Source organism: Culex quinquefasciatus, chromosome 3 (assembly GCF_015732765.1).
Source record: "Culex quinquefasciatus strain JHB chromosome 3, VPISU_Cqui_1.0_pri_paternal, whole genome shotgun sequence".
In the NCBI taxonomy this organism is placed as follows: Eukaryota; Metazoa; Arthropoda; class Insecta; order Diptera; family Culicidae; genus Culex; species Culex quinquefasciatus.
Genome location: NC_051863.1, coordinates 112,717,309 through 112,745,003, shown reverse-complemented (window position 1 = coordinate 112,745,003; position 27,695 = coordinate 112,717,309). Strand labels below are relative to the sequence as shown.

The window sequence follows — 27,695 nt, the reverse complement described above, 5'->3', positions numbered from 1 at the left end:
TTGTCTATGCATGAGATGAACTCATGCCAAATATGAGCCCTCTACGACAAAGGGAATTGGGGTAAAACGGGCATTGAAGTTTGAGGTCCAAAACACATGAAAATTCTTAAAATTGCTCGCATTTCCGTAAAACTTCATCAATTCCAACTCTCTTAGATGCTTTCGAAAGGTCTTTTGAAGCCCTTCAAAATGTGCTATAGACATCAAGGATTGGTTTGACTTTTTCTCATAGCTTTTGCAAATTACTGTTAAAAATTGATTTTTTTACAACCTTAATAACTTTTGGCAACAGCCTCCAACACCCATACTCCCATAGGTCAAAAGTTAGGGAATTTCATGGACTATAAGCCTATGGTATTAACTTTTTGGCCAATCGCAGTTTTTCTCATAGTTTTTCGATTTTTCTAGAACAAACATTTTACAACGTTAGTTTTTGCTCTGTAGGCCTCCATGGCGGCACTTTTTGGTCTCAATTTTGACATATTCGGAATCCTCAGAAAATTTTACATAAGATTGAGGTATTGGAATTTTGAATTTGATTGGAAAAAATGCCATTTAGAATTAATTAAAATATTATTTAGAAGTTTGTCGGATTAGGGGTAAACAAGTTTTCGCCTACTTGATACAGCATTTGACGTATTGATCATAGGGTAAATAAGATCTATTTCTTTTTTCAAAAATGTGTTATTTAATTATTTTTTAAATCAAAATTACAACTCCAATACTTCTAACTTACGTGAAATTGACCGAGGATTCCGAATATGACAAAATTGAGACCAAAAAGTGCCGTCTTCTTGGCCTACAGGGCAAAAACTAACGTTGTAAAATGTTTGTTCTAGAAAAATCGAAAAACTATGAGAAAAACTGCGATTGGCCAAAAAGTTAATACCATAGGCTTATAGTCCATGAAATTCCCTAACTTTTGACCTATGGGAGTATGGGTGTTGGAGGCTGTTGCCAAAAGTTATTAAGGTTTTAAAAAAATCAATTTTTAACAGCAATTTGCAAAAGCTATGAGAAAAAGTCAAACCAATCCTGGATGTCTAAAGCACATTTTGAAGGGCTTCAAAAGACCTTTCGAATGCATCTAAGAGAGTTGGAATTCATGAAGTTTTATGGAAATGCGAGCAATTTTAAGATTTTTCATGTTTTGGACCTCAAACTTCAATGCCCGTTTTACCCCACTTCCCTTTGTCGTAGAGGGCTCATATTTGGCATGAGTTCATCTCATGCATAGACAAACAAACGCTGATAGTTTCATCCAAATCGGAGCACCTCGATACGACCTGTTTCACATCGGTGAAAAACTCGCTCTTAATAGTTTTGAAAATATTTACCAACAAACATTAAAAGTCGATTTTCTCGAAAAGTACTGAATGGTCGTTGTCACAAGATAACACACAACAGACGACATGTCAGTATACTTGTTCCTGGACTTTTCTTTTTAATTATTACTTTGAGGTTTTTCACGATTTTTTACGTGATCAACAATATAATTTATATCTGGGTAAAATATTTTATCAACTTTAACAATTAACTTAAATGATTTACTAATGCTTATAACGTTCATCGCGAAAAAAACTCAAAGCTACTGAAAATCGAGATTTTTTAACTCGACAAAAAATGAGGAACCGAGACAAAGCCACGAGATTTCAAAGCAAATACCGCTCTGATTGACCTTCCGACCGTGCAATTTCGCTGCCAATTTCTTCCCAACCACATTAAAGCGGATCTTCCAGGAACTGCGGCGCGCGGACCATTTCCAGCATCTGCTGCACCCACAAAACCACAGAAAGCTGCAAGTACTAACACAATATTCATCCGTACGCTTTTGTTTATACCGAAGTCACGCTGTCTACCAACGCTGGCTGTGCTGTAACGCATCCACTAACCCTGACCTGCATCCATGAATCACGCCGTGGCTCTCACGAAGGTCCGCGCGCGCCTGGGAGGTGCGCCTGCGCCAGGGATGCTGTGTAGTTCACCTCGCCGAAGCTGCCGAAGGCTCGAACTCCGACACGAACCAGATGATTGAACCTGCTGCCTGCACCTGCACCGGTCGGGACTGGTTCGGTTCGGAGAAGCCGCGCGAGATGTGTGTTTTTCCCGTTCCGGAATCTTCCGTCAGTCGCGGGTCTTTAGTCTTTCGGAGATTGCCGTCGGGATCGGAGTATCGTAGCGTGCGTTCGCCGAATCTTCTCGTGTTTTGCGGGTGTTTTTGTCGTTAAAGGTTGTCCGTTACGGGAACCGTCGTTTCGTGCGGGATTTGCGTCCAACGGTGATTGATTCCCAGCGGAGAACCTTGACGTGGACGTCCGTCCCCGTCGGAAGACAGTCGTCCAGGTGTGCCAAAAACGGAACGACTCGGAAACAGTTCCAGGCCCATTTTGTTATTGTTTTCGAGCGGCAGTGTTGCCAGGGATGCTAATGACGGCGGAAACCGTCCCGTTAATGCTGATGATGTGAAAGTTTTGGACGCCGTCAACTTCCGGAAAGCTTGCTTGTTTGTGAGTGTATGCGTGTGGGTTACAATTGTGCATTGTTTGCTGCCTTGTGTTGGGCTGAGTGTGTTGGGTGGTGCATTTATGTGCATAGAACGACGTCGTATCCATAGAAGGATGGTGTTGGTGGTGGTGGCTGTTATGGTGATGTGCAGCCGGATGATGATCCTGTGAGTTGGGAATTGCAGCGTTTTAGTGACAGTGGAGCTCCCTTGTGACAGAAGGCAGACAGAAGAGAAGTGGCAGTTTGTGGCAGCAGATCGAGGAAGCGAAAGTGAACTCCTGGAACGAACGAGAAAGCAGGTGTTGTTTTATTGGTGTGTATGGCTGTGTGGGAATCTGTTATGAACATTTAAAGAAGAATTATTTTTTGTTGTGTTTTTTCTCATCTTCTTTATATCCGAAGTTTTTTTTTTGAAAAGGTCCAATAAAATAATTTCCAGTTTTTTTTTCTTTTTGGGTGTTTTTGAAACCGCATTTATTTAGGGGTATTAGAAAACACCCAAAAAGCAAAAACTGAAAATTTGGTTAATTGGACCATTTTATTAAAAAAAAAACTCCACATATATTCTCGTAGTATATCAACCATTTATGATTTTTATGTGAGCAATCAAAAAGATTAATTAAAACCAATGAGAGTACAACTATCCGACAAAATATAAAGCTATTCAATGTAATACTCTACAAATCTTCTTAATTGTTCAATTTAGCCAATAGTGAAGTTTAATGTTAATGTTCGGCTTTTTTATATATTTGTAAACAATGAACACAAAATTAAAAAAAGATTTAAAAAATACTAGTTTTTTGACACATTTGCCCTAAATGACTACTACTTTATAACGGTGCAAACTATTAAAATTTCACTTGAGTACCGTAAACGGGGTGACTTTGATAGCCGAAGTGACTTTCATAGGTTTGCGATTTTTCCGCAAAATGAAGAGTACAGTTAAAATGCGCAAGGAATGGTTTAGAATCATACTGACCGTGATAGAGAAGTGTTCAAAGTACCACGAGAAGAACTTTTCATAAAATTTTGAAAAGTTTAAAAAGTTAGTTGTCTATAGTTAAGAAAATGCTGATGAAAGTCATTATTTTAAATTCCTCAAAGTGTCATGATTTTCTCAATGAACATGATTTTTGATCGGAAAACGGAATGCATATTCGGATTCTTTGGACAATTGGGTCCTAAAATGAAGCTTAGATTGCAGATATTATTGTTTCCAGCGATATAGCTTATTTTTCTGAGTACAACGACCCTTTGTACGACCACAAAGAGTTTAAAATGGATTTTTAAATCAATATTGAAAAATTAACCTCGCGATCCTTCTTGACAGGAAAGCTCCTACTTGACAGTTCGTTCCAAGGGGTCCATAGTTGATCCATCGAAAAAATGTTGTCTTGTCAAAAAAAAATTTTGCTTTAAAATGAAAAAAAGTGATCAGAAATGGTTTTTAATCGTGTTTTTTACCGTTGTACATAAAAATTGACTTAGGGCTTTAGTACCCAATTGTCAACTAGGAGAAGGTTAAATAAGTTTGTAAATAATAAATAATTTGTGTTTTTAAAACACAATTTAAAAAAATCTCCAAATTAATAGGCAATCTCAGTTCAACAAATTTCATGTATAATGTGAAAACTTGTGATTCGTGCTTCTAATTCAGTATAAAATGCAATATAAATCGATAATTTTATAAACAAAACTGGTTTCAACAAATTTTAGGTAAAGTTCTAACTTTTTAACAATTTTACCTAAATTTTATGTTTTTTTTTGTTAAAAAGCTTATAAACTTAGTTAACTAAATATAAACAATGTTTTGTTTTTCAAAATAGTGCAAGGACTTTGTGTGGCCTACCCCAGTACATGTTTTAAAAATAATAATCTTGAGAAAAACCTTACCTGGTGGAAAATTTTACAAAACAAATTGAAATCCTATGAAAGTCAACCGGGGTGATATTAGACAGATTTTAGATTTTTCCGCAAAATTAAGAGCTCAAATTAATTATGTACGGAATGGTAATGTCACCCCGGTTAACGGTACTTAACGATTGCAAGTTCAATTTACCATTTGTGAAATTTATCCAGAAGTTGTCTCACATTCCATTTATCATGAAAAATCGCCCTCCATACAAAATTTCACGAATGTTTAATTTTTTTAACATTGAAAATCGGACCATTATTTGCTGAGATATTGGCATCAGCAAATGGAGTGTTTTTTGGGTGATATTTAAAAAACCTTAAATTTTCCTGTTTCTTTTTCTTTAAGTCACTGTATCTCAGCAACCAGAGGAAAAGCTTGGCTTCAATGTATCTTAGACAGGGAGTAGCGAAGAAGACGCCATTTTGAAAGATCAGAAAACAAACACTGACAATCAGTATTGTACATATTACTATTGTTACACGAAGTGAACTCAAAGTCCCATGCAAATGTGTAAAAGCAAACTGGAAAATGTGTAATGCCGATTCTCTGTGTACGGACGTACTGTTTTGTCGACCAAAAGAAAAAAAGCAAAAAAAGGTAAACAGAAAAATTTCTTTTTTCGATATGAATTTTCAGCCAATCTTGGGATGGAATCTACAAGAATATGATAGAATTTGCCATCAGCAACACAATTCACGTGTTTTTTTCAGAAATTTATTGTTTACCATTTGACAGCTAGTGCTTTTGTAGTGGGCTCTCATTTGACAACCGTGCTAATGTCAACTGTTGTCAGTTTGCTTTGGTCGGGATAGGGTTGCCATCCCCCCGATCTTAGACAATTTTACAGCAAATTTTCTTAACTCATTTTTTTTTTTGAAACTGTCAATATTATTATAAATTTAAAAACTACAAATATTTTGCTGCAATCATTTTTATTTTGTACATAAGGGGATTACTTCATTTAGAAAATCAAAAAAAAATCAAATTACAAAAAATTTAATAAATCTACTAAAAAGAAGGGTTTCAATCACTCCTGAAAGTTGTTTGAAGCTGTTTCATGATTAAACTGAGTAAGAGATGATTTAAGTTTGAAATTTTGCCATGCGCAAAGCGAATTGTCAAACTTTGTGAGCTATTTTCTCTAAACACAGAGTTGTTTCACGGGTGCCACGATATGTCGAGATGGGATGGACCAAATTGGCAAAAATTTGTGGTGAAGAATCTCAAGACATATCTTATCAACTTTTTTAAAAATTACGAAAAAAGTATCAATTTTTAATATTTAAAACCAAAAAATATGTTTAATTATTTTAGTTTTTGAAAAAAGACCTACGTCATTCACACAGAACTGGTCTTCACTAAAATTTTGGGCAGATTTGGTCGAAGCAATGTTGAGATATCGTGGCCAGGTTTTTTGAAAGTGCTGAATTCAAATAACAATATTTTGGCAGTGGTACAACCAAATGTCTTCAAATTTAGTTTGTTGACAGTTGAAAATTTATATTTTTTCGTCCTGAAAACAGATTTGAAAAAGGTTTAATTGTGTGCTCATACCAACCTTAGACATTTTTCCGATTTACGTGTATGTAATCCCTTAATGAAAAAATCTGTAAAGTACTTTTCGATTGCAAGTTGAAACATTTTATGTATATAAAATTAGTTTTCCCCGAAAATCAGACTTTAGCAAATATTTAAAAAAAAATTATTAAAGTTTTTTCAAAGTCGAGGAACATAAACTTCAAAAAATGTTTGCAATGCCCTCACTATTTTTGACAATATTCTTTATTTTTTCGTGTATTAATTTATTCTGCACTGTTATTGGAGGTTACTGTCGGAAGGAGATTCTCTTCCCCTGAGGACACCGTCAGTGATTTTGCTTGTTCGAGTCCAACCACCCCCTTTTGGCTCTTCATACGGCAGTAATTTGAAGATACTTAATTAAAGTATGAGCAACAGTAATTCTAGGCAACTGCTACATAGGTCATCCTTGTGGCCCTGTTGGTTATCAAATCAAATCAAATCAAATCATTTAATTTATTCTGCACTGTGCTCAATAATAACTTTTCCGAAGACATTAAATTGATCTTGAAATTGATCAGAAGATTCCTTCAAAAGTTACAGATTTTAGAATATTTACGTACCATAGCTGCTTAATGGAGACTTCTATGGGTGAACCAATTACACAAAATGGTTTCTTTGGTTACAGGGAAGGCCTTCACAAGTTTGAGTCAAATAAAAAAAAATAAAAATAAGAATGATCAAAATCGGCCGATTTCGTAGAGTATTGTTTATATATAAGTATGTTTTCGTAATTATTCTGAGGATAGAACAGTTACCAGCATGACAAACTTTGTTAGCTAAGTATATTTTAAGACCAATGAGTCAAAAAATAATTGAGAACTGGCAACCATGCCTTAAGTTGTGACCAATTCAGTAATACATAATTATGTATTTTTTTCTGTATTTAACAAATGTTTGGATTCAACTGATCTATCCAACTATTTTAAGAATTTATAGATATGTTAGGAGTGAGGGAGGCACCAGGTTGTTTTTCTTATGAAAATGAAACATCTAGATCTCAACGCAAAAATAGATGTTAACTCTTAAAACCAACAAGACATCATCTAATGCATAGTTTCTACACGTTATCAAATATTCTACGAAACCCTTTTTCTCTTTTCGCAAATAGAAAATCCTTTTCCAAACAACCCACGAGTTTCCCCTTAAATCTCACATTTTATCGCATTGTTGCAAACTTTTGCCGACATGTTGGCCTGGGTGGCCGGAAAAGTTTTCGTTCGCACAATTCAAGCCAAGCCACATCAACACTAAGGGAGGCTGCTGTCACTGCGTGGTCGTGTTAACAAGAACTTCAAGTGATTAATAATTCACTGCGGGATCGCTGCCTGTCGAGTGGTGCTATCGATTTTCAACCCACAAATTCACCCGTCAGCCACTAAAGTGTTGCTCTTTTGCTGTGTTTTTCCCGATCTGAAGCCAAGTTTGAGGGGTCGGAAAAGGGCGGGATTTTCCGAGTTGTTTGCAATAAAAATGGCAAACAGAACCTTCGGTCAGACACATTCGCGCTATTTATTCATGACGCTTTGCTTAATCAGTCTGCTTCTCGCTTCTCGATTTCCGAGAACTTTTTTTTTCGTGGAAATCTCATCACGAGACGAGTCCAGTCCGCGCTGAGAACGGGCAAAAGGAAAAGTGGGAAAAAACACTTTTCCGGGCTGGGATGACGGCGGCGGCGGGTGCCACATGCCGTTGACGGTTGGAATTAATTCCGTGAAAAGTCACTATCATTATTATTAAATTTCTCCAACGATGGACATAACCCCAGGAACAAACCACACTCGTACAACCGGTACCACCGGAAGAAGAGTGGAGTTCACTTGACGAGCACGTGTCTGACCCACTTGCCCACGCCGAGTTGCGGAGTCCTGTGCTTAATTAAGCCTCATGAGATGGTATGTGGGTGTGTGTGTTGGTGGTGGAATGTGACTCACTAGCACACAGAGAGAGACCAGGATATGCCATTTCTAGATAAAAATAAAGTTAACTGGGAGGAGGGCTGAGAAATGTCATCAAAGCGTCCTAGCGTCAGCAGAAAATGTTTCAAAAATTTAATCATGGCAGGGAAAAGCAGTTCCTCTCCGAGTGTTCCGCGAAACAGGAAAATTAATTTGTCAGCTTTTTCAATCCGCTTTACAGCAAAGTGAGCTTTGATGGATTGAAGCGTCATGTTTTGTGTCTAGCTTAGTGGAAAGCTTTTGTTTGATTTTGAATTTGCAGGATCATTCGTGCTGCGCGATGATAAGGCTAATTTGCTTTAAAAAACTTTGTTGCTCTCATTGTAACTCTTTAAAATTTAATTGCTGTACTTTAAAATTCAACAGTGACACTTGTTCCAGCAAAAAATTAGATATTGCCGTAGTCGATTGATGTACCGTGAAGTAAAAATTTAGGTTCATCTTCAAGCATGCTAAAAAAGCTCAGTCACTCTAAAATAAAGGGGTAATTCTCTACCAACTCACACTAAATCGGGAAAAGTTGCCCCGACCCCTCTTCGATTTGCGTGAAACTTTGTCCTAAGGGGTAACTTTTGTCCCTGATCACGATTCCGACGGAAGGGTGGTACGACCCCTTCCATTTTTGATAATGCGAAAAAAGAGGTGTTTTTCAATAATTTGCAGCCTGAAACGGTGATGATATAGAAATTTGGTGTCAAACGGACTTTTATGTAAAATTAGACGCCCGATTTGATGCCGTACTCAGAATTCCGAAAAAACGTATTTTTCATCGAAAAAAACACTTAAAAAGTTTTAAAAAATCTCCCATTTTCCGTTACTCGACTGTAAAATTTTTTGGAACATGTCATTTTATGGGAAATTTAATGTACTTTTCGAATCTACATTGACCCAGAAGGGTCATTTTTTCATTTAGAGCAAAATTTTTCATTTTAAAATTTCGTGTTTTTTCTAACTTTGCAGGCTTATTTTTTAGAGTGTAACAATATTCTACAAAGTTGTAGAGCAGACAATTACAAAAAATTTAATATATAGACATATCTATAGACATTTTACGAAATAAAGTTTTGAAAATGTTGGTCGTCGTTGATCATGGCCGTTCATGGTTACCAGCGACAGACACGGACGACGAAACAAAGAGAAACGCAAAAAGTAACTTTTTCAAAACTTTTTTTCGTAAAATCACGATAACTCGTGATGTTTATAAGCAAACCCTTTATGTCTATATTAGGGTGGGTACGTTTTTCAAAAAGTTCTCCGATCAAGTTTTAGTACACGGAGAAAAAAGAGTTCCCGAAATCGTGAACAAGCGTTCATGAAATTCGGAACCACGAACAAAGTGTTCAATTTCCATGGTACGATTTTGAAAAACGTACCATGAAATTTGAACACTTTGTTCGTGGTTCCGAATTTCATGAACGCTTGTTCACGATTTTGAGAACTCATTTTTCTCCGTGTATGGTTCCCCTTGTAGGGCATGCCCATAGGGACTTTCATGCCAAAAATCAGCGCATTTGGTTGTAAACTGGCTGCGCGCATCAGGTAGCTACCACGTGGGTGAGAATCGGCTGGAATATTCAATTGCAAACCTTCTTTCAACTAGAAAATGATCATTACGAGCAATTCTGATATTATTTAGTCAAATTCAAAATCTTTGCATAGCAAATTTGTGTTTTGTTGATAATTTTTCAACCACGTGGTAGCTACCTGACATATGGCGTCGCGGTGTGCATCAAGCTTTCATAGCATGCTAAGGAAATTTGATGGTTTTTCAGGGAAACCCATAGATTCCGGAGACATCGGATTGTTTGCCGATGCGCCAGCTCTAGGTACAACGAATCTGTGTGCTCTCTTCGGGAAAAGTGTTCTCCAGACCATTCCCCTTAGGCCTGACCATACCAGAAATTGGCGTGTGATTTGCCCAAACCTGTAGAAGTGTTTGAACAAAAAGTTCCAATTTTAACCCATGTTAACTTTAACCCTGATGCGCGCAGCCAGTTTACAACCAAATGCGCTGATTTTTGGCATGAAAGTCCCTATGGTCATGCCCTACAAGGGGAACCATATTAAAACTTGATCGAAGAACTTTTTGAAAAACGTACCCATCCTAGTCTATATATTATTTTTTTGTAATTGTCTGCTCTACAACTTTGTAGAATATTGTTACACTCTAAAAAATAAGCCTGCAATGTTAGAAAAAACACGAAATTTTAAAATGAAAAATTCTGTTCTAAATGATAAAATTACCCTTCTGGGTCAATGTAGATTCGAAAAGTACATTAAATTTCCCATAAAATGACATGTTCCAATTTTTTTTATAGTCAAGTAACGGAAAATGAGAGAATTTTTTAAACTTTTTTAGTGTTTTTTCGATGAAAAATACATTTTTTCGGAATTCTGAGTACGCCATCAAATCGGACGTCTTATTTTACATAAACGTTTCTTTCTCACCAAATTTCTATCTCATCACCGTTTCAGGCTGCAAATTATTGAAAAACACCGCTTTTTTCGCATGTTCAAAAATAGAAGGGGTCGTACCGCCCCTCCGTCACGAGATATCAAAAAACGGACCTCGGATTCGTGATCAGGGACAAAAGTTACCCCTTAAGACAATGTTTCACGCAAATCGAAGAGGGGTCGAGGCAACTTTTCCCGATTTCGTGTGAGTTGATAGAGAATTACCCATATGATTCGTAAAAAAAATCAGACTCAACTCAACTTTTTATTCGTGTATTGAACCAGATTTACAAAACTGAATTCTTTTCATTTCACTTTGTGTTTGAAAAATTAGTTCTAGTGCGTCCATCCCGGGAATTCCCGGGACAAAAATCCCGGGATTTTCCCTAAACCGGGAATTTCCGAATCTCGGGATTTTTTATATTTTGTCCCGGGAATTCCCGAAATTGAAAAAAAAAACATTTTTTGGTCTGGAAACTCAGATTTGGTTGTGGAAGTAGATTAATGAATACTTAGTTTTCGAAAATCATTTTAAAACATTAGCAAATTTGTAATCGGATCATATCAACATTTATTTGGCTTATAAGGAAAAAATATTAAAATTTTAATTTACTGATCCACAGAATGCTTAGCGCTTTAAATATTTTCATTAAATTTTATTTATTTCGTAATATTTACGTTTAGTGATGATTTTAAACCTGAAAAAAAATTAATTATTTTTCATCTAACATCGGCATCTGGAGCAAATTAGGACAATAGTAACGAATTAAGATAGCTGTTTAAGCCAATATTTTTTGCATAATGTTCTGATATTTTTTTTAATAAAAAAAAAATTAGTACACCGATTTTCTTATTTATTGCTCTAAAATATCCTGAACCTATTCGGACTGCAGTCCAGATTTCCTTCAGTTGGCGGTAGTGGCTTAAATATAATTTTTTAAATATTTTTTTTTTGTAAAACATGACATTATAAACTTTTCTAGAATTTAACATTGGATGGTATCATTTTATTTGTTTTCGTTTCTTGTTTTTTTTACAGTTTCAATGAATTTCTTCAAGCATTAGAAGTCATGTCATATGAAAAATAAAAGAAATTTTTAAAAATTTTTAGATGATAAATATGAAAAAAATTAAATCACATTGGATTAAAAATTATGATTCAATCAAAATCCAAAGCACAGCAAAAAACAACAATTTTTAATATTTTTTAAACTAACTAAAAATCGCTGTTCTTGTTCAGATTGAAGTATAGATTATCACCAATTAACAGTATTGAGCTTATTCTGTATTTGTAAGCTTGAAAAACATAACAAATTTAACAAAAACGTAGATTTTATGACTGTTTAAAAAAAATCCCGGGATCCCGGGAATTCCCGGGATTTCAAAAATATTTTTCCCGTTTCCCGGGAAATTCAATACCCGGGAAAATTGGACGCCCTAATTAGTTCTGAAATAAGCTTGAAATATTAATTCTGAGTTTCAATTTAATTTTCACTACTTTCCCTATCAAGATCGTTAATTACCGCAATCGCAATCACCAATTACAAAAAAAAAAAAACATTGTTATCCTTTCACCTCACCAATCCCTCGTGCCGCAACCTGAAGTCCCAAGCTGTTGCTGTTGCATGTAACGGAAGCCCTTGAAGAAGGGTCCTCCACGTCATCGGTCGTGGCTAACGATGGTGGTGGTCTACACGCGATGGAAGGATCCCGTCGCCGCCCCCAAGCCGGAAGCCTCGGTGTTGCCACCAGACCACTGACTGCCTCCGGTACAGGCCACGTTCGGGGACTCCGAGCGTGTTGTTGGTGATGTGCAAATAAACAGAATAAACAAAGCTATTCCGCGGGCACCACCAACCGGGGACGAGGAGGAGCAGGCACTTAAGCGGGGAATATTGAAGAGTATAAATATATGCGGCCTTTGATGGAGGGTTGGTGTGGTTGAGGGTGGTTTGGAAGGAACAGAATCTGGTGGATAAATAAAGTGATAAAACAATAAAATGTGGCACCAGGAGCAGAAGGCCTGTCGTTTATGGCGTTGTTTGGTTTCAACACAAATCAGAAGGAAATTTGTTGACAATTTGATTGGGGAGTGCTGATTTCGATAGCCTTTTGTTTTATTCTATGAGACTATTGGTTTGCTAGCCTTGTCTTCCAGAGTCGTTAGGAGGGGTCGTAGCAGGCCGTTGATCGTTCTATGTGCAGCAGGCCAGTAAAAGGCCAGGCCAGTTTATCAAAAAACTTCAAAATTTCAATCGAAATTCATGTGACATCAGCTGAAATCATTTTTTAACATGTTTTGATGATTATTATCGCAAAACGGTTTTTTTTTTGGCTAAAAATTTTTGTTTTCGTCAAATCTTACATTTTTTGAAACCTGATGATTGCAAAACAACTGAACTAGGTTAAAATGCTTTTTATAACACTTTTTTCCATGCAAATGTTGAGACTATGGCTTGTTATTTCAATATTAATATTTTTTTGCAGGGGCCATACATTAACCACGTAATTATTGTTGTAGAAGTTTCAATATTTCTTTCGTCCCTTGTAAACATTTGTCTATATCAAACAAGTTATTTTTCGATCAAAGACATCCGACAACCACCAAAACCCCCTTTCTATAGTGTTCACGAGGTTTATGGATGACCCAAATCTAGCGATGCGTGTGAATGTTTTAAGGTTTATGGAAATATGTAATCAGTTTAAGTAATTTATTTTGACAAAAAAAAAGTTTCATTGCCATTACATTACCAAATTACATACAACCCTAAATGACGGAAAGTTTGAATGACCCATTCTCCGTCAACTCACACAAAATCAGAAAAGGTTGCCCGACCCCTCTTCGATTTGCGTGTCCTAAGGGTCCTAAGGGACAGGGGCACCCCCTGCCATTTTTCAAGATTCGAAAAATGGCGTATTTTTCATTAATCTGTAGCCCGAAATAATGATAACTTGGAAATTTGGTGTCAAATGGACTTTTATCTGAGTCTAATCAAGGCTTACTAAGAACAACAAAAAAAGTATTTTTCATTGAAAAAAATCAAAAATAGTTTCAAAAATTCAGTCATTTTTTGTTATTTGACTTTAAAATAATTTTTGACAATTCATTTTATGAGAAATTTAATACACTTTTCGAATCTGCAATTACCCAGAAAGATCATTTTTGCAATTAGAACAAATTTTTTTATTTTATAATTTCGTGTTTTTTCAACTTTGCAGGGAGTGTAACAACGTTCTGCAAAGTTGTAGAGCAGACAATTAGACAAAAAATATACAGAAACATAAAGGGTTTGCTTGTAACTAGGGTTAGTGTTATTTTTGACGATTTCGCAAACAGCGTGAAATCCGTGAAATTATTTTTCTCAAAATAATTTATCAAACTCAAAAAGGAATAAGAATAGTCTTATGAACTGCTGTAGAATTAAGCGAGTGAATACCCTGGTTTGATTACTAACAAAGGGTAAGTTATTTTTGACGATTTCGTGGACGGCGTAAAATTCTTGAAATATATAAAAAAAATTAAATATTTTTTATATAACAACTCAATAAATATTTCATCCATAGAGACTATTTAATTAAATTTTATTAGTTTTCAATTACAAAGCTTGAATAGATATGTATGTCTAGCTGATATGAGCCATTTGAATAAATTTTCAGATTTTTGAGTTTTTTTAGAAACTAACTAAATTTAGTTATATTTTTATTCGCTGTACAGTCCAGACTCGATTATCCGAAGCCTCGATTATCCGAGGTTTCGATTATCCGAAGGTCTGTTCCGAAGTACCATGTTAATCGAATCACGAGCAATTTTTTATTCTTTTTTTTATCTTTTTCTTGTTTTAAACATCAAATTCGGGTCCTGCAACCCCATTTTAGTTAAGTTTGAACAGTTGATTGCCCATTAAATAATAAAATGCAGTTTTTCAATATTTTTACACCGCCATCTTGGATTCAAAATTTCTAAATCACTTTAGCGTAGTTTACGGGTTATACTTAAGCTCAAAAATCAAATATTAGACAACGAAAAAAATGTTTGTTTTTTTGTGATTCGATTATCCGAAGTTTCGATTTTCTGAAGTGAAATTTTTCTAAGGCCTTCGTATAATCGTGTCTGGACTGTATTTAAAATTTTACTGCTATTTTATTTGAAAGGTATAGTTTTGAAGGAAATTAAAATAATCAAGCTTTGTTTTATTGAAAATGAAATGAAGAGTATTTTTATATTTGCAATCCCATTAAAAAAAACATTTTTTTCTGAGTCCTGTTTAATTTGAACGATATTTCAATTTTATTGAACATTATATGATTTTGAATTTAGTTTTTGAAAACTAATCCGAAAACCTTAAAAAACGTGTTGGGCCAAATTTTACAGAAAAATTAATTTATTTTACTCATGTGACTGGACAACATTGTTAAATCTTGCTTTGATCTAAAATTCAATAAAATGTAAAATGATATAACAGAGGCAAATTAGCGAAAACTTTTTAGCTTTATTTGTCAAATATTAAAATAGCAGTTCAGTTAGCAAGAATACGCCTGCCCTACATTTTATTTCAAAATATGTATAGAGCGTACACTCATCCCTCATATTCGGAACAGTTTACAGATCGACCAATGTTCAATAAATCATATAAAATCGATAATTGAACATAATGATTTGCTTTTACCTTCATGTGATAGCTTTTCTTGCGATCTTCCGATTGATGTATAGACCGGCTGTACATTTTTACGATTTATATCAAGTTTTCGAAGAAAAACATTGACCATTAAAATCCACAAATTCGGAACACTTTTTTCTTACGATGTAAACAAACTTTTTTTTTCTCTCCAGGTGTAGATATTTTTTACAAAATAATGACTTTGCACTCTGAAACCAACAGAACTCATGGTTAGTGATGTTTTATGAATGGTCTGATAACTTTTTTGTGAAAATATCAGTTAAATTCAGGTGTTCCACAATTGTGGGAGACACAAAAACATCCCACAATCATGGAACGGGCAATTTGGAGGCAGTATTTTGCTGCTCTGGATAAAATAGTCTTGAAATGCAGTTTTGTTTGAAAAGTATTACTTTTACTGGTGAAATAGCAAGAGAATGTCCAAATAAAGGCCTTAAAAATAGCAAGGTCGGCAGAAAAGTTGCATTTTGCATTCTATTGACAAATTACCACAAAAGTGTTCCGAATTTGTGGGTGTTCCGAATATGTGGGATGACTGTATCCGTAAACTAGATTTTTTTTTTAAATAAGGAGAATTTTTTTTGTGTGTCACATTCAAATTAAGTGAAGATTTTTTGAAGTTATTGAAGAATAATATGGAATGAAACATAAAAAATAGTTTCTGTGATTCTAATAAAGGATTTTAAGAGTTATTTCAACATTTTTCAAGTTCCGCGAAATTTGCGTAAAATGTGGTGCAAATTTGAAATTTTTGAGCGTGAAAAATCATTAAACCTACTTGTAACCATCACGAGTTATCGCGATTTTACGAAAAAAATATTGGAAAACCCTACTAAATGCAAGCAAAAGAATGTTTATTGAATTGAATATCGCGATAGTAGTCTAGAATCGTGGAGAAAAAACAAAACAGCTCATACACGCTTTTCAAAATTTCATCCTCTGGTGTACATTGCCGGAGAATGTGTCAAATTGTTGAATCCATTTTCATTTCTCGATTACCGAACTGTAAAAAAAACTGTAAAAAATCGAGAGCAATGTCACAAAAAATGTAATGTGCTCTTCAAACCTGCAATAACCAAAAAAAATTGTTCATTGGGCCTGTTTAAAAAAAAGCTCTAGATACCTATTTGCTCACAAATACCCAGAGCAACAACAACAACAAAAACTGTCTCCCAGAGGCAAATGTCACAACCATCGCGTGTCACGGTCTGCCTGCTCGCGTACAACTGTCCAACCAATTCACGGTAAACATCACCTGAATAATGCACATTCTAATTAATCTTTTCTCCCAGGGACGGCGCTGACAAACACAAACAAGAAACTCCTCCCGTGGCCCGGTTGGCATCAATCTTAATCAGAGCTAATTGTGGTGGGCTCGTTTCATTTAAAATTGATTGTGGATCCCTACACCGGGACCGGGCTCCGGTCGACACTCAACGACCTGACCCAAGAGAGAGAGACGAAAAAAAAAACTTTGGGACCAAACCTGCGGGAAAACAAATCTTTTGGCGAGCTGGGTGAGAATAAACAACTCGCACTTTGGAGTTGGGCTTGGCTTAGTGCAGTCGGTTTCCAAATAAATCACCCATTTCTTCACCTAAATAATTTTTCAAATTTTATTTGTCTTCGAATTTTGAAATTTAAATAAAATATCATTCGTTTAAAACTTAATTTGAGCAATTCCAGAATAAATGCAACCATAAAATAAAGATTTATTTGTCGCAGCAGAGTTTACCTTTTCCAAAAGAGTCCCCCTGCAAACTTGGATCCATGTTTCCACGCCAAGGATTTTGGCAAAGGACCAAGTTTGCACGCGCCCCCCGAAAAAGTGAAAGTGGCGTGCAAAAGCCAACTCCGGCTTGGGCAAAGTTAGCCACGCGGTGAAAAGTGTTTTCCGTTCGCCCCCTTTTTGGGATCCTTTTTTGGAAGAGGCTCCCTTTTGAGGGTTAAACTGTGAGGTTTGTCACCCATGTTTTGCCACAGCCGATCCGGTGGAGGGTGACGGAGGGGAAATGTTGACCGTGGGGTAATTTTAAGATGCAATTTGGGTTCTTGCGAGAAAAACGGACTTTATTATTTAAGAAGTGATTTTTTTTCCTACAAAAGTTCGGATAACTTAACAAGGTCACTGATTTTAAGTAGAAAACCAAAATCATCAAATGTTGTCTTAAGACGGCTTTGAATTTATAAAAATGAAATTAATTAATATCATGTTTTGGTTTTTTTAAGAAGAATTCTAGAGTTTTTCAAATGTCTAAAAAAAAGAGATGAAATTGCTCAAATAGGAAATAGATTTTAATCCACCCTATCCGATTTAAATTAAACTTTCAAGACATGTTATCCTATAAGCGTAGGATTTTTGTTTATATTGAACCAGTTGCACACGAAAATGACATTCAAGCAGAGCGTAAGTGTTTTGAATATTTTTGTAATTCGTAATTTAAATATTGCTGTATCTCGAAACCATTCAATCGTTTCAAAAAGTGGTCAACGATAAACTTGTAAATTACTCAGAAAGAAAAAAACGCCACATTGAAGGTGAGCCAACGTTTTTATTTCGTTCAATTTGTTTGTGGAAATAACCAAAGATGTACAACCAACACTCGCGAGATTTATAATGAAGCAACTCTTCTAAAAAAAAAATTTACCAAAATTTAGTGCTTATCAAAAACCAAACGGGAGAATCGATTCTCCTGACAATTTTATAAAAAAATCTTTGTATTGAAGATTGTCCGAAGTTGAGTCCTTGTAAACAGCAGGTTTAAAAATAAAAATGTTGGAAAAACACGGATTTTGGTAATTTTTTGCAGTTTCTTTGTGTGAGACTTTATTTTTCAGTCTCGAAAATAATTTCACCGGAAAGCTCGTCCAATTTCCCTTAAGTTATCCTTTGACAGAATTTCAATTGGAAGTACAGACATGCCTCGGTTTTGCACGCCTCGGTTTTGCACTGCCCCTGTTTTGATTCGTTCAGCTCCTCGGTTAAGCACGGCCCAGTGCTTAACTGAAGCACAGAGCTTATGGGATTTTGGCTTTATGGGAGACATTGAATGTTTTGGAATTGGGATGATGTCAGCTATTCATTAAATTAAAATTTCATGATAATTTTCCTTTTAAATCGTATTTTTCCAGAACTACGTATTCTCGAAAAAAAAAATACTAAAAATTTCAATTATACAATATCGGTATCAAATGATCGGGATTTTTTCCTACATTTCGAATGTTATAACAACATTTTTTGAAAACACTCAACATTTTCACAAAACTTCGTATTTCCGAAAAAAAACTCAAAATTTCAGTTTTTACAATATGGGTATCAAACGTTCAGTATTTTTTTCACTAAACTTCGTATTTAAGAAAAAAAAAACTCAAAATTTCCGTTTTTACAGTGTGGGTATCAAACGATCGGGATTTTTCCAAAAAATTAGAATGTAATAACAACATTTTTTTAAATACTCAAAATTTTCACAAAACTACGTATTTTCGGAAAAATGCGCATAATTTCAGTTTTACAATTTGGGTATCAAACGATTGAGATTTTTTCATAAATTTCGAATGTAATACAACATTTTTTGAAAATACAGAAAAATTTCACAAAACTTTTTTTCAAATGTATAAAAAAAACCTGATAGCTTGAAACCCAAATTGAAACAACTTAAATTTTAAATATTTTTCAAAAATAAGTGGATTTGTGAAAATTTTTAGTATTTTCAAAAAATATTGTTGTTACATTCAAAATGTTTGAAAAAATCCCGATCGATTTATACTCATATTATAAAAACTTAAATTTTAAATTTTTTTTCGAAAATACGTAGTGAAAATTTTGAGTATTTTCAAAAAATGTTGTTGTTACATTCGAAATGCATGAAAAAATCCCTATCGTCTGATACCTACATTGTAAAAACGGAAATGTTGAGTTTTTTTTTTCGAAAATACGTATTTTTGTGAAAGTTTAGAGTATTTTCAAAAAATGTTGTTATTACAATCAAAATGTATGAAAAAATCTCGATCGTTTGATACCCATATTGTAAAAACTGAAATTTTGAGTTTTTTTTTTCTAAAAATACGTAGTTTTGTGAAAATTTTGAGTGTTTTCAAATAAAATGATTTAATATTTGAAATGTATGAAAAATTTGATCAAAATCATTTCGCTTGCGATCTTTCTTCATCCGCGAAAGAGAGAGGAGGCAAATCACGCAAAAGAAAATCGCTCCCGAAATTCTCCAAAAAATCAATCTGCTGATGATTTTTTGTGAATTTCTTTGTCAGCACCAATCAAAAATATTTATTTCACTTTGTTTACACACATTGCCCATATACGTGTGACGTGTGACTTGCAAGTGTAGTAGTGAAAAAGATGTTCAGCCGAATAATCAAGATGATGATTTTTTTGTTAAAAATTTAAATTTTTCATGGAAGTAACTTGTTGTAAATCAGGGGTGCCCAACCTTTTGTCCCTGCGGGCCAAATTTGTTGTTTCAAAAGCGTTGGCGGGCCGAATAGTTTTCGTTGACGAAAAACAGATGATTACATTTTTAAATAAATCTTTCTCAATTTTTATCCTTAATATTTCAAGTTACAAAGAATGCTGAAGAAGGAGGATGCACATTGCACACAAACTTAAAATGAATCTCGATTTCTGTGTTGTTTTTCCTACAAGGCTCTTTAAAATTCAAAATTTTGCTTTTGAAAAAATCAGTTTTAATTGTTTTTCTTCTAAAATGATTACTTCATTAATGTTGTACCAAAGATTTTTTAAGTTTTCAAAAAACAATTATAAAAATCCGTCCAAATTTAAGGCAAAAAATGTTCAAAACTTTATTTTAAATATTTTTTTTTGCATTTATCAAACATTAAAAAATCGATTTCGAAGAACATATTTTTGAAAACATGAAAATTTTATTTTCTTGAGAATCAACTACATTGTTTATTCCTTTCATTTCATTATTTCATTAAATTAATATTAGCAATATCATGAAGGGCCATTCATTGAACAATTTTCAGGATCCCTCGCGGGCCGGATGAAATGGCTTCACGGGCCGGATCCGGCCCGCGGGCCGTAGGTTGGGCAGGCCTGTTGTAAATTATTCATGATAAATTGTATATTGCTTATTTATGCATTTTCAATCTTTAAAATATTTTTAAATTAGGAATAATCATCAGATGATCAGACAAGAACTTCAAGAAAACACTTATTAGAACGCAATTGCAGTGACCTTTCTCAGAAAAAAAAACGTTGTTAAAGCGTTCCAGTCAAGTGGTTTAAAATTCGTCTGAAGGTTATGTGTGGTGAGTCACCCAAAACCTCTTTTACGCAAATGGACCGACGTTTTACTTCCGATAGAAGGCCCATGAACCCATGAACTGTTTAAAAGCTGTTCATACATAATCTCTCGCAAACCAGATATATACAATCAGTACATAACTCCGTATCGAGTAAAACCCATTAGCATACAGCCACGTTCTAAGTTCCCTATCTTTATTTCCAACTGAAATACAATTCTGCATTGCGGAGTGTACTTTCAACTTGAGCCTTCAAAACCTTATGATTTCCCACTGAAAATACTGTAACATTCGGGGAGTGGAGGTTTCCCCCCGAAATCTCCCCACCAACCAAAGCACGAGACCAAAGAAATCAAAGTCGAATCAACGCCCGAACGTCGGAGCAAATCTTCTTTTGTCAAATCGAGCAAATCACAATGGAGCAATAATGACCAATAAAATTTTATCTTCCGCCGCAACCGGCAATCCTCGAACCATGGCAGAGGATCCGGCCGAAAGCTGTGGAAGAGGAGGAGGCACACTTGAACGGGAAATGAATGGAGAAAGAAGCGTACGCAAGACGACGACGTTCGCCGGTTCTGGCTTTCCGTTTGTTTCGTTACAGACGTCGTCGTCGGGACATGTCGTTTGGAGATTCGACACATGCGACATTTGGGAAAAGAAAAAAAACATTGAAGAAAGCAGCAATGCAAACCGTATGAACCTGATGTAACTTTTTCCGGAAAACCTTTCTCTCGATTGTCAGCAATGAAGGTATTATTTATAATGAATTGTAATTTAATCAAACAGCATTCATCTTGTTGCTTTAAATTGGCAAATCTTTGAATGCAGTTTGACCAACTCCTTTAGGTAAGATTCACGGAATATTGCATAATTGTCCGAATTTTAAAGTAAACTGCAAAAATACCTTAACACTAAGGGAAAAACAAACTTTCAAAACTGGCTACCACTTAGGAAATAATCTTATTTTCCTGTTTTTTAAATCATAAGTCATACATTTATGACGATCCCACGTCCGAACACCCCGAGGTCAAACCATGCATCAAATAATCATACATCAATGTCAATTATGACGTTATATTGCGGAAAGAAAATTTTGGCCACTCTCACTTCCATCCCCCGGAATCCACACACCGTGTCTGACCCTTGTCATCCCGGGGAAAAAATCCCTCTCCAGAAAAAAAGAATGAAGCCAAAAAAGCAACCATGATAACCGTAAACTCTAGTGTCTAATACTTTTTATCGTCCACGTGGACCGGCGCACGTCCTCGGGAGAACCGCACGTACGACACGCCTTACAACAACCGTTACCGGGTTACATCAGCAGCCACATGAGTGTGTTTGTGTGTGTGTGTGTGTTTCTGCAGGTTCCGATTCCGAGTTTGGGTCATCAAACAAAATATTCTTTTTTTTTGCCAGCTTTGGCAGGCTCGATTTGCCATTCCCGAACTGGCAGGTTCTTCTTGTTTTGCTCATTTTTCTGCTTGTGGCACACATGATGCCCCATCATCATTTGCACTTGTATGCCCATTTGAAGGGTGAGAGAGGGGTTTCACTTGTTGTAATTAAATCTAAATTCCAATTTGTTATATTTTAAAAACACTCTTTTACAAAGTTGTTTTGAACCACATAAAAGACAAATTTGACACCAAATATTGCATAATATTTTAGGCATATACTCTTATTATAGTAAATAGCATTTTTTATTTACAAAGGCTGAAAAATGAGACTTTGCAAGAGAAGCTTTCGTAAAAACTGACTTTTCTCGTGCAAGAAAAAAAATTCCCCGCAATCCCCTTTTTTCCCGACACTTGCCCAGAGATGTGTCTCCACTTGGCAATTGCCAGAAGTGCGCCAGTCTCGCTGCTGCTGCTGCTGTTGTGTGCCCTCTTGGGAGATTTGACAGCCACCAGTCGGGGCACACACACACATCGCAATCTAAAATGCACGCACAAGTAGTTACGCATCCAGGCAGGAAAAACAACACTCCACATAACGGCGGAACGTGATCCGAATTTGGCAATGACAATAATAACGCCGAGAGAGACCGGCCGGAGAATTGTCGTCCTTTTGGGCAAACTTTGGCTCCTTTCAAGTTTCTGCTCACGTGTGTGTTTCGACGGGTGTGTCTGTGCTGTGAGATTCACTTGTGGTGAGGCAGCACCATGTGTCGGAACTCTTGAAAGGATTTCCCCTTTATCGGTACGAACCCTTATCAATCGTCGAGATTTGTTTTTTTTTCTCTTTTTTCTGTAGTTTGCTTTTCTACGACGACCTACGACATGATTTCTTCAAGCTTGGAATAATCTCGATAATCCAATGATTGGTTGGTTTGATTTGATTTGATTTGAGCACCAGCTGTTTTGGAGAGAAAAATTATCGAGCATCTATTTCAATGAGATGATATTGCGAACATAATTATTGAAATTCTAAAAGGGTATGGCAAAATCGTGCAATGTAACCAATGGGCAATTCTCTACCAAAGCCGGAAATGGATTTTACTTATATTTTTTGATTTGGCTCTAATTTTGTGGGGGCCTTCCCTATCACCAAAGAAGCATGTGTGTCATTGATCTCTATACAATTTTGGAAGCTGTTCATACAAAACTGGTATGTTAAAATTCGAAAATCTGTAACTTTTCAAGATTTTTTATTGATTTGGTGTCTTCGCAAAGTTGTAGGTATTGATGAGTATTGATTTTGAAATATTTTGAATCAAGACATAAATTTCAAAAGGGCGTAATATCGAATATTTTGATTTTTTTAAATGTTAGTCTTGTTTTCAAAAAGATCGGAAAATTTTACGAATGTTTCATATTTTAACATTGAGAATCGGACCATTACACCGTGGTGAAGTTTTGGAGCTTTGGTGTCTTCAGAAGAGCTGTTGTAAGTTTTAGAGAAAAGTGATATTCGGGGCACTTTAAGAGATTTAAAAAAACATTTTTATTTTTTGACAAGTCAATTAGGACTTAAGGTAAAAAAATGGAAATTAAAACACAAATATCTCGGAAAGGCGCAAGCCAAATTTTAGGCCTACAAGGGTGAATTTTAAAGAGAAGATTCAGCACTACAAACGCCGAATTTCAAGGGTGTTTTTCTTTTAACTCGAGATGTCTTTATTTGAAAAAGTCTGATTTTCAAGAGAAAACCACCCTAATGAAATTCGAAAATTGTCCAAATATATGTTTCTCCATGTAATTTTGCCCGGTGAATCCGAGTCTGGCCTCAGAATTGAGCCAAAGTGTCAAAAATCGAATTTGTAATATTTTGGGTTTTAATGATAATTTTATATGCCTTCAATGTCACGTTTTTCTTAAATTTAACCCTGAATTTTCAACTACAAAAACTGATTTTTTAAGGTTTGCATAAATGGTTTCTATAAATTTTGTCGTAGAAGGCATAGATTATGAGATAAAATTATGACGTCTTCGCCAAAGTTGCTTGGATTGGCAAGCCCAACATTTTTCTAGAAGACGAAAAAAAATCCAAAAAATATTCCTGACAAGTGAGGTTTTGAAAATTACCTTAATCTTGAACCACTATAATTTTCATCCAAACATAAAAGTTGCCCCTTTTCATTTATAAAAACTCTTCTGAAGACACCATAACTTCAAAACATCACCATTTTTCGGAAAATCAATTTTCCATTTAATTTTATGATCTGGACCACTGTGCATTAATTGCTGAGATATCGATATTGGGGGTAATTTGGGTGAGACATGAAAAAAATAATTTTCCTGTTTCTTTTTTATCCGCTGTATCTCAGCAACCAGTGGTCAATCTCTAATGTTTCTTAGATGAAATTGTAGGAAATTTTCTGAACTTTTCGAAAAAAAATTCAAGAATGGAAAATCCAGGCACTAATTTGAAAAATCAAAAAAAAAGCGGAATTTTTTGGATCAAATTTAACTTTTATGGGCTTATATTTTGAAAACGGTGCAACTTATCATAAAATTTGTAATGTACTGTTGAGACGTCGCGCCCGGTTGAAATACCTCGTACGAACACCCCTCGTACGGACCGAACCCAAAAGTGGGTAATGGTCAGGCATGCTATGAGTAGTATGACTGACAGGGTGGGATGAGCAAATGTAAACATTGCAAACGGAGAAGAAGGCGAAGGTAGATTTCTTATTCGAAGGTAATTTGTAACGCGATGGTGAGAATTTAGTCTAATTATTGAAATTAAGCTAGTTTTCGACCGTGTTGTGAGCGGAGGCTGAAGAAGTTCGGCAAAGGAGAACGGCGAAGTCGTCCAGTCGGGCAGGGAAAAGTCCTGGAACTAGAGAAAAGATCAAGTTAGTATTTGTTTACAAATGTTAGGTTAGAAAAGCAAAATGAATTAAGCTAAATTAGGAAATTACTTACCTACAGTTTCTGCAGTTGGAATCGCGAACGTAGTTGGTTAATCAAAAGGCAAATCAGGAAACCAAATGTAAGTTAAACCTATAACAATATTATGAACGATGAATTAATAATAAACATTAGCTTTTAGCTGTTAGTTACCAAGTAAAACTGGTCCACTCTGCTGAAAAGAGGTTATCCGATTCCCCGCAATATGTACTTTTCGATTGCAAATTCGATTTTACATAAACAAATAAGGTCAACAAATATTCAGTATAAGATTTCTATTTTTACAAAAATCACTATTTTAAAAAAAATCATAACTCTTGTGCTTGAAAGATGTGATGTGATGTGATGGGGTTTTTTCCCCTTAAACATGTGGAAAAAAATCAAATAAAAGTTTACAAATTATAATAAAAAATAGCTTATGGGTAAAAAAATTAAAAAAAAATTAAATTTCTCTGCCAACTCACAAAGCAGTTGCCCCGACCCCTCTTCGATTTGCGTGAAACTTTGTCCTTAGGGGTAACTTTTGTCCCTGATCACGAATCCGAGGTCCGTTTTTTGATATCTCGTGACGGAGAGGCGGTACGACCCCTTCCATTTTTGAACATGTGAAAAAAGAGGTGTTTTTCAATAATTTGCAGCCTGAAACGGCGATGAGATAGAAATTTGGTGTCAAAGGGACTTTTATGTAAAATTAGACGCCCGATTTGATGCTGTTCTCCGAATTCCGAAAAAAACGTATTTTTTATCGAAAAAAAACACTAAAAATTTCTCCCTTTTTCGGTTACTCGACTGTAAAAATTTTTGGAACATGTCATTTTATGGGAAATTTAATGTACTTTTCGAATCCACATTGACCCAAAAGGGTTATTTTTTCATTTAGAACAAAAATTTGCAGGGATATTTTTTAGAGGGTAACAATGTTCTACAAAGTTATAGAGCAGACAATAACAAAAATTTTAATATAAAGACATAAGGGGTTAGCTCATAAACATCACGAGTTATTGCGATTTTACGAAGAAAAATTTGAAAATGTTGGTCGTCGTTGATCATGGTCGTTCATCGTCACCCGCGATAGACACGGACGGCGAAACAAAAAAAAAAAAACGCAAAAAGTAACTTTTTCAAAAAAAAAAAAAAAAAAATCTTAAAATCGCAATAACTCGTGATGGTTTTAAGCAAATCCCTTATGTCAATACATCAAAATTTTTGTAATTGTCTCTACAACTTTGAAGAATATTGTTACACCCTAAAAAATAACCCTGAAAAGTTAGAAAAACCACGAAATTTTAAAATGAAAAATTTTGCTCTAAATGAAAAAATGATCCCTCTAAATTTCCCATAAATTCCATATTCCAAAATTTTTTACAGTCAATAACCGAAATTGGGAGAATTTTTAAAAAAAAATTAAGTGTTTTTTTCGATGAAAAATACGTTTTTTCGTAATTTTGAGTACGGCATCAAATCGGTAGTCTAATTTTACATAAAAGTCCCTTTGACACTAAATTTCTATCTCATCACCGTTTCAGGCTGCATATTATTGAAAAATACCTCTTTTTTCGCATGTTCAAAAATGGAAGGGTCGTACCGTAATTGTTTCAATGAAAAATCTATGTTGAAATTCGCGGTATTCAACCAATTTCACGGCCAAGGGTGAATTTCACAGACTACGCGGCCTTCGTGAAACCGCGAAAAATCACATGCCCTAGTAAATAATTTTCAAATCAACATGATCGTGCTATTTTGTCACAACTTGTAGATGTTTGACCTGTCCAGAAAAACGCTTTCCAATAAGAGTAACGTCATGATTCGAATTCCCGGACGATTCGAAACCCAGACACTTTAACTGGTTTATCAATTATTTGGATATAAGTTCATATTATGAATGTCAAAACTGTGTTATTTGATGAATTCTATCATCAATTTTCATTTAAAGTTTGTTTGAACGCTGTACTTAATGCCAAAACAATTGAATAAAATAAAATTATAAGTTTACCAAAAATGCAAAACATTTCAACGGAAATATTTCATAGGCGTCCGAAGCGCCGGGAAGGCAAAGCAGAAAATTATGTTTTTGATTTCCCTAAATTCTAGCAAATTTTTATATAAACTATCGATTGTTTTGATGTAAACAGCTTATTTGAGACCTAAAAAATGCCATTCACTAACAATTCATTAGCAAAATCGAGTGTTCGGAATTCGAAGCAAAAGTGTCCGGATTTCGAATCAGCTTTTTGCAGTGTCCGGGATTTGAAGCACAACAAGACATTTTAATTTTCAAATTCTGAAGAAAAATTGTTAGAAAAGACATATTTTGCATGCATTCTCTTAAAACTGACTGTTAAGGGCTAAGTGAAAGACCGAGCTCCGATTTTTGTCGTTTTGTGCTTGCTACATTTCGCTCTCCCCGCGCGCTGCTCTCTCTCTCTATTCTCTCTCGCCGTCTGCACCGTGCTGCCAGCATGGCGTTAGGCATATTTTTGTGCCGCATGAACGTGATACCAATAATTATGCCGTTGAATCCATATTACTTCGGATGTAAAAATCATCAATTATTATTTCAAGAACATTGTGAAGATTTTTGTATTCCGGTACTATAAATTATTACAAAAATATGTAAACACTTCAAAAAATCGTACATTGTTCGAGAACTTGATTTTAATAGCAATGACCCCCCAAAGTTTTTGTTTGCGTAATGTTTCATCAAGCGTTGGAGCAATCTTAAGAGTTTTGTATTCAAATACTACAAAATATTACAAAAATACGTAAAATACAGTAAAATTCAAACATTGTTCTAAAATTCAACTCTTATCGTGACGGCCCTCACAGTTTCTAGTGGCAATATGTTTCCTCAAGTATTAGATACATATTTCTGAAATAATCTGAAGAGTTTTGTATTCAAGTACTACCAAATTGTACAAAAATACGTAAATACAGTTAAAAAATGTACATTGTTCGAGAACCTGATTTT

General features: G+C 35.1%; 1 protein-coding gene across 6 annotated transcripts in view; it reads left to right on the top strand.

The window, feature by feature from the left end:
• The first annotated feature begins 2,127 nt into the window (after positions 1-2,127).
• The window catches only part of LOC6044194 (lachesin), a 270,727-nt gene continuing 245,159 nt past the window's right edge, over positions 2,128-27,695 (top strand). For 2 of the 6 annotated variants that reach the window (XM_038260583.1, XM_038260582.1), the window contains exon 1: positions 2,128-2,507. The gene's annotated coding sequence lies outside the window, so the exon portion shown is untranslated. Of the gene's footprint in view, positions 2,819-27,695 lie in introns of all 6 variants that reach the window. The other 4 variants (XM_038260580.1, XM_038260579.1, XM_038260584.1 and 1 more) reach the window with 3 other exon arrangements.